The 6,907-nt window shown below is 40.1% G+C and overlaps 1 long non-coding RNA gene across 1 annotated transcript; it reads right to left on the bottom strand.

The window, feature by feature from the left end:
* LOC106592695 (uncharacterized) lies at window positions 1-6,628 on the bottom strand. Its single transcript, XR_001325695.2, has 7 exons — window positions 6,439-6,628; window positions 6,246-6,323; window positions 5,176-6,151; window positions 4,974-5,063; window positions 4,658-4,744; window positions 4,527-4,547; window positions 1-995 (listed from the first exon to the last, which is right to left on the bottom strand). It is a non-coding gene; the product is annotated as an uncharacterized lncRNA (long non-coding RNA).
* Between the last annotated feature and the right edge of the window lie 279 nt (window positions 6,629-6,907).

Below are 6,907 nucleotides of genomic sequence, written 5' to 3'. Positions count from 1 at the left end.
CCAAAACCCTGAAACACACTAAACAAACACCCCCTGCCACGCCCTGACCAAACTACAATAACAAATAACCCCTTTTACTGGTCAGGACGTGACACCTGCATTTTAGTATGACCACAGTAATCACTTCCGCCAGGTTGCAGTTCAGTTATACAGTCTTACATTTAAACAGAGTAAAAACAAAGGGGCTTTTTCAATAGTTGGAAGTGTGTCCCATCTACACTCTTGTGGTTACAATTCTCACGACAAGCATAGTTTTCCATTCCTTTGAAAACAATGTGCTGTACTGTGGTTTTGTATTTTTTACAGCACTGATCTGCACGTACTGTGTATACGTGCATGCGAGGCATAATACTGTTGGAACAGGATGATGGGAAATTACAAAGCAGCCCTGACAACCTCCACAAGAAAAAAAAGAATTAACCCTTTATACACATCACTGAAAGCCAACAAATGATTAACTGAATTAAACATTAGAGTTTAGAACTTTAGAAAATGAGACCAAGTTTATTTGATGTTATTGGAGTTACCAGACAGGAAAACTGGTGCTTCACGTGGGTGATTGTTTGACAATGTAATGGACCCCTTCCCTCGGCCACGTTATTTCCAGAACCCACAAACTTCTACATTGTCTCACATTAAACAGCAGTGCTCAGCCTTTATTAAGGCATATTGGAGTGCAACACATTGGCAGTCTGAAGAAGGAAAACACTAAAACTGACCCCAACCCTAACTTTACCCCTAGTCTTAAACCCAGCCCTAGTCCAGCCGTTACCAATGAGGAAATTCAACATGGGTTCACTGGTCAGTCACGTCCCTCTAGTTTTCCCATCGTACTGGTACGGAGGTGGTGGATAATAAGCGCTGGTGTAAAGATGAGGAGTAGTTGCCATTTCCATGTTGGTTGCGTTTCTATAAGTAAGAGCCACGGTCACCTCAGCCGAGGAGGCTTTTTGGATTCTACGGGTCATTACCAACGCCAGAAGCATTTCAATGGCCTGCAAGTAAGAGACAATGAAATTAGTTTTATATTTAACCGATGAGACATGGCTTGTATATTTTAAGCAAAGGTTTTATTTAATACTCATTGCCTAAGCAGTATTCAAAGAACAGACACAATATATCCACTATGGGGGTCTATTTTCGGCTGGCGATAAAGCACTCAAGTTTTCAAGATATGCATCGTAAGGGGATGATTTCTCTATTTTGAAAGTTACATATCTTAACTTGAGAGCTGATACGCAAAACATTTTTGTGACTATGTCAACAAAGGACAAATGAAACAAATATCAAAATATCGTTTTTGGCTGGAATTTTCCTTTAAGGCATTGCTAGTGTCAAATGCATTTTAGTTTGTAATTCCGCCATGTAAAAACTGTCGCCCTGGCATTTTCCAGCCCTAACGCCAGGTTCAGCTATTTCCACGTCTAACATCATGATAGCTTGCGCTCAGGTGGGAGGGGTGGCAATATTTTAGCGGTAACGCAGGAAACGCATCCTATCCAGCCGGACGCACACTGCCAACATGTGTATGGAACAAGATGTGATTTGGTGCCTGTATACTTCATATTTAGAAACAGAACAATTCCCCCCCCCCCTTTATTTTATTTTATTAAAAACCAAGCATAGCTTCCCTTCCTCTCAATGAAGGCTGTTTCCTTTTTATCCTGCTAATCAAGTAGGCTAGTCAAGCTCGTGACACTACTTGGAAATTATTCTTCATCATCAAAGCTTCATTACAATATCAAGTTTGAGAGGAGCAGAACAGTGACATTACCTGTGTATCTATGTGTTGTAGGCAGGTCTACATTATTTTAGCACTGCAGCTCCTGTTTTGGACGTGTGTAAAACCCCCTCCATGATGTAGACTACACGTGTCATTGCCCATCATGAAACGACAGATGAACATCTTGGTGAATACCACCTCTATTTAGAAGTTATTTTTCTTGTTTATTAACCATTTCATATTTAAAAAGTCAAAAACCCCTGACCTTAGGCCTACTATAACAAAGGCTGGTTCAACAGACATTTTATGACATCATTTGGCTACATTTTACATGTATTTATTGTTGTTGAAATGATTTTTTAAATTGGTTTTAATCAAATTCTACAAAAAACAAGCAAACTTATTAGAATGATTCACTGTCCTGGTATTAGGGTGAGAATATCCGTGGCGTGCATGGAGAAGTGTGAATGAGATCTGTAACAAGATATGTCTATAAAACATTATATTTGGAAGCAGTATTAGTGTGAGTGGACATTCTCCCTTTCTCTTTATATTGGATCTTTGTCCAGCTACTGTGAACAAAACTCTCCGTAGTCTACGTTATTTTAATGTTATTTTGTATTTATTTGTATTTTACCTTTAACTAGGCAAGTCAGTAAAGAACAAATTCTCAATGACAGCCTAGGAACAGTGGGTTAACTGCCTTGTTCAGGGGCAAAACGACAGATTTCTACCTTGTCAGCTCAGGGAGCAATTACAGTGTGTTCGGAAAATATTCAGACCCCTTGACTTTTTCACCATTTTGTTACGTTACAGCCTTATTCTAAAGTTTATTAAATTGTTTTAATACCCATAATAACAAAGCGAAAACAGGTTTAGACATTTTTGAAAATGAATGGAAAAAAAGAAACAGAAATACCTTATTTACATAAGTATTAAGACACTTTGCTATTAAACTCAAAATTGAGCTCAGGTGCATCCTGTTTCCATTTATCATCCTTGAGCTGTTTCTACAACTTCATTGGAGTCCAACTATGGTAGAGTCAGTTGACTGAACATGATTTGGAAAGGAACACACTTGTCTTTATAAGGTTCCACAGTTGACGGCGCATGTCAGAGCAAAAACCAATCCATGAGGTCGAAGGAATTGTCTGTAGAGCTCCGAGACAGGACTGTGTCGAGGCACAGATCTGGGGAAGAGTACCAAAAAAATTCTGCAGCATTGAAGGTCCCCAAGAACCCAGTGGCCTCAATCATTCTTAAATGGAAGATGTTTCTCTTCATAGAGCTGGCTGCCCGGCCAAACTGGGCAATCGGGGAGAAGGGCCATGGTCAGGGAGGTGACCAAGAACCCGATGGTCACTCTGGAGTGAAGGCTGTTTCTTTTTTTCCTGCCCAATGTAATTAAGAAAGCTAGTCAAGACCGTCAATAAAGTAGAGAACTCCAGAGTTCCTCTGTGAAGATGGGAGAACCTTCCAGAAGAACAACCATCCCTGCAGCACTCCACCAATCAGGCCTTTATGGAAGAGTGGCCAGACGGAAGCTACTCCTCAGTAAAAGGCATGACAGCCCGCTTGGAGTTTGCCAAAAGGCACCTAAAGACTCTCAAACCATGAGAAACAAGATTCTCTGATCTAATGAAACCAAGATTGAACTCTTGGCCTGAATGTCAAGCGTCACGTTTTAATGAAACCTGGCACCATCCCTACGGTGAAGCATGGTGGTGGCAGCATCATGCTGTGGGGATGTTTCCCAGCGGCAGGGACTGGGAGACTAGTCAGGATCGAGGGAAAGATGAACGGAGCAAAGTACAGAGAGATCCTTGATGAAAACCTCCTCCAGAGTGCTCAGGACCTCAGACTGGGGTGAAGGTTCACCTTCCAACTGGACAACAACCCTAAGGACACAGCCAAAACAATGCAAGAGTACCTTCAGGACAAGTCTCTGAAAGTCCTTGAGTGGCCCAGCCAGAGCCCGGACTTGATCCCAATTGAACATCTCTGGAGAGACCTGAAAATAGCTGTGCAGTGACGCCATCCAACCTGACAGAACTTGAAAGGATCTGCAGAGAAGAATGGGAGAAACTCCCCAAATACAGTTGTGCCAAGCTTGTAGTGTCATACCCAAGAAGACTTTAGGCTGTAATCGCTGCCAAAGGTGTTTCAACAAAGTACTGAGTAAAGGGTCTGAATACATTCATTTAGATTTTTTTTTATTATTGTAAAAATGTGTAAAAAACTGTTTGCTTCGTCATTATGGGGTATTGTGTAGATTGCTGAGGGGGGGGTTAATCCATGTTTTAATAAGGCTGTAACATAACAAAATGTGGAAAAAGTCAAGGGATCTGAACACTTTCTGAATTTACTATATTGTGCCTGTAAGTGTATTTAGACATTGGAATTGGAGTTGATTCCAAGGCAAGACTTGTTAATTCATCAAAACCCAGCAACTGTGTCATCGAACCTATAGCGCTAACACCTACGCTTAGATTGACCATTGCGTTAGGGTTCTGAAATTGAGCACTAAATCACTGATTCAATATGGTGGATTTGATCCATGTGAAGTGAGGGAGAACAATGGTGTTTTTCTACGGTACAAGTCCAGCACTCACTGTGAAGACCACATGGCAAATATAGATGCTCCTCACAATATTCATGTAAATCTTCACAACTAGATCAAGACAAGGCTGAAATAATACCAACAAAGGAATTACAAAAATGAATAATAACACCAACAGCTCTATGTATAGCTGTTAAATTAGAATAACTAGACTACTGTATGTACAGGAAAACCAATACTCACTTGTTTGTACACATAGCCATACTGTATACAGGGAGAAAATACATGCATTTCAGTGTTCAGTCCATACAAGTATAAAGTGAATGTACAGACAGTCCTAGTGTAATTTCTGTACATGTAAGACCCAGTCTGACCTCAGTAAGAACACAGGACTCTAGTCAGAGAGGATAGCATTTAGAACCCCAATCTTCATACACGTTGACCAATCCACAGCATCCCCCCTGTTCAGACGAGTGAAACAAGACAAACGGCAAGGCAATACACGTTTCATTAAATATTTAACAGAAGTATTTGAAAAGTACTTTCAGGAGAACTTTTCAGTTTTTCTGATTGTTTGCTGTTGATTAAAGTGAAACATTTAATTACATGGCTGTGGACGGTTTGTTAAGATCTAGTTTAGACCAGTTTAACTGATCATATAAAACCACATCCTGTTAGAAAATAACTTACAATGGTTTGCAGTACCGTCAGTCCTACCAGATCTCTTCCATTTGTGTGCAATGGGATGTACTCTTCATACAAGGCTTTTATATTTGGAAGCTGAGGATTTTTAGGAAGGAGAGATGGGACACAGAATTAAATAAATACCAACATTGTTTTTAAATATTTGTTTAATAAAAATGTTATGGCCTAACTTGTAATTCTGTCCTACCTGTGGTGGAAGGTAGTAGGCCAGAAACCTGAGTCCAATGCATCCAAGACAAGATCCAACAGAATACTACATCACCACATGTAACGACCGTCGTTACGAATGGACCAAGGCGCAGCGGGAATGTGGATACTCATGTTTATTGATGAGAAACAAGTAGAGCATCCACATGAAAACCAACAAAACAATACTCACGACAGCAACAGTGTGACAGGCTAAACAAGCAGTGATCACAAACAACTACCCACAACCCCAAAGAAAAACACACACTCCTATATAGGACTCCCAATCAAAGGCAACTCAACACACCTGCCTTCAATTGGGAGTCCAATCACCCACACAACATTTAACAAACACAAACCACCTGCCACATCCTGACCACAACTGATACACTACCTCCCTCTGCTGGTCAGGACGTGACACCACATGAATATAGTAAATAATAAACATTATATTGGGGGAAATACACTGTACTAAGTGATACAGTATACTTAACTTGGTCTTAGTAATAAACGGATCAAATAATAAAGTATTTCATTTGTTGACATTACCAATGAAATTTGGGCTTTATTAAAGGGGATATCTGGGATTGATAAACCAGATTTTGGACTTTCAAATTAATGATATGTAGCTATTTATTCTTGAAGAATGTAATTTATAAAGGCCTCAGGAGCGTAGTTCAACCATCTTAGGGTTTGAGTGTGGTTACATTTTTCAAGCCCCATCCCTCAGCGGTTTACAAAATAGCAGAAGGATGATGGCAATGTTTGAATCCCAGATTGCCCCTTTAAGAACTGAACGTACCATGATCAGGAAGTTCTTGTTCTTCTTACGAGCTCCATGCAGACCCGTGATGCCAAGGAGAAAGGAGACCACACCTGCTGTGAAGATAGTCCATCTGACTGGAGACAGACGTTCATCTAGGTCCTTCACCATTAACACACACCCATCTGACTGGAGACAGACGTTCATCTAGGTCCTTCAACATTAACACACAGTGAAATCAACAGTTGTAGTTTGTTACAATACAGTTAATACAAGATTAAAATATCAGGTTAGAAAATGTTGCTTACATTTTCACTGCTGCAAGACATCCAAAGGGTGACAATGAAACCCATGCCATCAATCTGAAGGACATTCTGGGAGAATAACTATTATAAAATAAATATATTCAAAATATTGGACACCACTTTTAGATTTAAAAAAAAAGTATCCGTTATAGATTGATTAAAATAAATACAATAACATATTAAAGTGTTGCATTACCAGTTGTAGGATTGTGAAGAAAAGCAGCCAGCCTCAAGCAGAGCAGGAACAACACATGTTGTAGCTCTGGTCTCACCTCTGACTCGCTCTCTGAGAGAATGTGCATTGAAAGAAGAACTCTGGGTTTTATGTCATTTCCTGTAACTGACAGGTGTCTTGACAGTGATTTTACTGAGTTCCTCAGACATCAGGATGGTATTCATTGGTGCAAATCATAGAAAAAACTAAAGTGTTTTTTTATTGGACAGGTTCAGTTAGTCCCTCCCAGGTTGTTATCTGTCTTCAGTTTGGTGCATAACGAATACAACCCTGGACTGTTCCTGATTCATAAGGTTGTGTTACAGTCCATGACCCCACAAAGGCATACAAAATACAGATGGATTCTATACAGGTTATATGGGTAGAGGAATCAACACAATGTAAAAGGGAGCTGGGCCCATATTCATAAAGCCTCTGAGTAGGAGTGCTG

This window comes from Salmo salar, chromosome ssa17 (assembly GCF_905237065.1).
Source record: "Salmo salar chromosome ssa17, Ssal_v3.1, whole genome shotgun sequence".
NCBI lineage: Eukaryota > Metazoa > Chordata > Actinopteri > Salmoniformes > Salmonidae > Salmo > Salmo salar.
The sequence above is the reverse complement of the archived record's forward strand: the minus strand, read 5'-3'. Positions and strand labels throughout refer to the sequence as shown.